General features: G+C 29.9%; 1 pseudogene; it reads right to left on the bottom strand.

The window, feature by feature from the left end:
* The window catches only part of LOC107553410 (vesicular glutamate transporter 1-like), a 21,337-nt pseudogene that overhangs the window by 7,201 nt on the left and 11,250 nt on the right, over window positions 1–2,886 (bottom strand).

Below are 2,886 nucleotides of genomic sequence, written 5' to 3' on the forward strand. Positions count from 1 at the left end.
ATCCAAAATAAAAGTTTTTGTTTACACATAATATATGCATGTGTACTGTGTATATTTATTATATGTATATATAAATACACACACGGTATATATTTTGAAAATATTTACATGTGTATATATTTATATTCATATAATTTGTTATATATATAAATCTATTTAATATAAACAACATATTTTTCTTAAATTTATACATGCATGTGTGTGTATTTATATATACATAATAAATATACACAGTACACACACATATACTATGCAAACAAAAACTTTATTTTGGATGAGATTAATTGCGATTAATCATTTGACAGCACTAACATATATATATATATATATATATATATATATACACACACACATACATATACATTGAACAAATAATATAATAATAAAATAAAACAACAATAATAAATAATACTTTGATTACTATTATTATTCTTACAAACACTGACTAATCAAAATAATATTTATTATGATTAGATTTGACTCCGTTTTATAATTATTATTATTATTATTATTATTACTACTGCTACTGAATAACAAAAGTGACAATCATCAATTGGAAATAATTAAAATTTGAAAATATTAGACCGCTACAATAATATTAGGTTATTTAGCATTCATAAAAACATCAACAATGAAAATGAAAATAATAATAATTATTATTATTATTATTATTATTACTATCATTATAATTAATAATAACACTGAATAAATAACTAACACTAATCAAAATTAGACAACAACAACAATAATAGATTATTCAGTGTTCATAATATTTATAATAATAATAATTATTATTATTATTATTACACTGTAAAAAATGATATGAACAATAAAGTTATGACAACGTGTTTTTACATTACTTAAACTCATCAAAATAAGTAAATTTTAATTAATTTTTCAAGTTAATTTTCAACTTTATAAGTTGTACACAGTTCAACTCATTTAAGCCAGTTTAATGTAATTAACATTGACATTACTTAAACAGCTAAGTTAATTGTACTTAAAAATTTAAGGTAACAATAATTAAAATGATTAAAGGTTACTGACAGTTTTCCACAGATATTAAACTGCTCAAAATAATGACCTCACCACAGAACGCTGTTGTGGCCAATCGGCTTCTCTCGAGGGGCGGGGCCCATTTCGCCCAGATCCCGTGGCATGCTGGGTAAGATACGCCCTGAGCAGCAATGACAACGACAGCAGATGAAGTCATAGACTATAATCAGAGCACTACTGCATCAGACAACAACTGGAAGCCAGAAGCCAGTTTATCAGAGCATTTCATGGAGAGTGTCGCTTTTCTGCACTGTAATAGTGCTAGTATATATTTATTTACCTCCACCAGTCCCTGTAGTATCCTGACTATAATCACACAGCCGAAGTGAATTCGTGCTGCTGTGGGAATCATCATATTCAAGACAGACGTGGCCACGACTGCAAAGCCAAAAACCCTGAGAAACAGAGAGACATCAGCTGTGTGAAGAGTGTTTTATTCTTCAGTACGTCTGCGTTCAGTGACGGCATGACTGACCTGTTAGCTGCAAATTTCTGACAGATGAAACCTCCAGGAATCTGAGTGACTATATATCCCCAAAAAAACGAGCCATGAATCATTCCTACAGTCTCGGGATCCCAGGTGAACTGAGCTTTCTGAAACACAAACACATTTGGTTTGATGAACAAATAAACCAAGCTAAAAATAATAACGAATAAAAAATACTTAAAGTATAATTGCATTGCCTCAAACATGCTTAAATTGAAATATGTTGCTTTTATTAACAAAATGCACCAAATAAATCAATGTGCACTGCATTATGCAAAACTAAAATGCAAAATAATGAGTTGAGTCCTGACAATACTGTAGCATATTAGTTTGAAATATTTATTGTTGCATGATGTTTTACATACTACTTTTTTAGTATGCAAAAAATCTGTTGAAATAAAACACTTAATGAAACAATTAATTAACTTCTAATTTAGTTCATTGAAAATAAACACTAACTGAAATAAAAATTTATATTTAAAAATATATATTTTATTTCATTTTCATTTAGTTTTACCTGATGTACAAAAATAGGTTAAATGAAAGCTGAAATAAAAAGTAATAAATACATATATACACACACACACACACAACTAATAATAATGGCAAAAACACACAACCTATTACAAATGACTAATTATTAAAATCAGTAATTATTCAAACTTAGGCAACATTTTTTGCAAAATGGCGATTTTATGCCAAAATATTCAAAGGTTATGACTAGCACAGTCGCAAGATATTTTAGACACAAAGATCTGATAAAAAGTTGACTAAATTGCAGAAAATCTAGTAGGGCAGAATTTTATTTGGTTGTTGGTTGTATTTAAATTTGTTGCCATGTCAGCTATTACATGACAGACACAGATTTAAAGGGGTCATATGATGCTGCTAAAAAGAACATTATTTTGTGTATTTGGTGTAATGAAATGTGTTTATGTGGTTTAAGGTTCAAAAAACACATTATTTTCCACATACTGTACATTATTGTTTCTCCTCTATCCCCCTCCTTTCTGAAATGCGTCAATTTTTACAAAACTCATCGTTCTGAAAAGCGAGGTGTGCTCTGATTGGCCAGCTATCCAGTGCGTTGTGATTGGCTGAATACCTCAAGCGTGTGACGGAAATGTTACGCCCCTCACCATACTGTGATGATGCCCTGTCAGGCCGGAGTGACGAGACAAAAACATTAAAACCCATTATAAACGAGGCATTTGTTGCATCCAGTGGGGACATAATTACTGATTATAATGACTTAAACTGTCTTTTTACGTGTTGCGTTGCATCGCGCCGCGTAAACATAAAACCATGTCTGCATTTGTGATCGGAGAAATGACAAACAACAA

The sequence above is a fragment of the Sinocyclocheilus grahami genome, unplaced genomic scaffold (assembly GCF_001515645.1).
Source record: "Sinocyclocheilus grahami isolate Dianchi unplaced genomic scaffold, SAMN03320097.WGS_v1.1 scaffold472.1, whole genome shotgun sequence".
Taxonomy (NCBI): domain Eukaryota; kingdom Metazoa; phylum Chordata; class Actinopteri; order Cypriniformes; family Cyprinidae; genus Sinocyclocheilus; species Sinocyclocheilus grahami.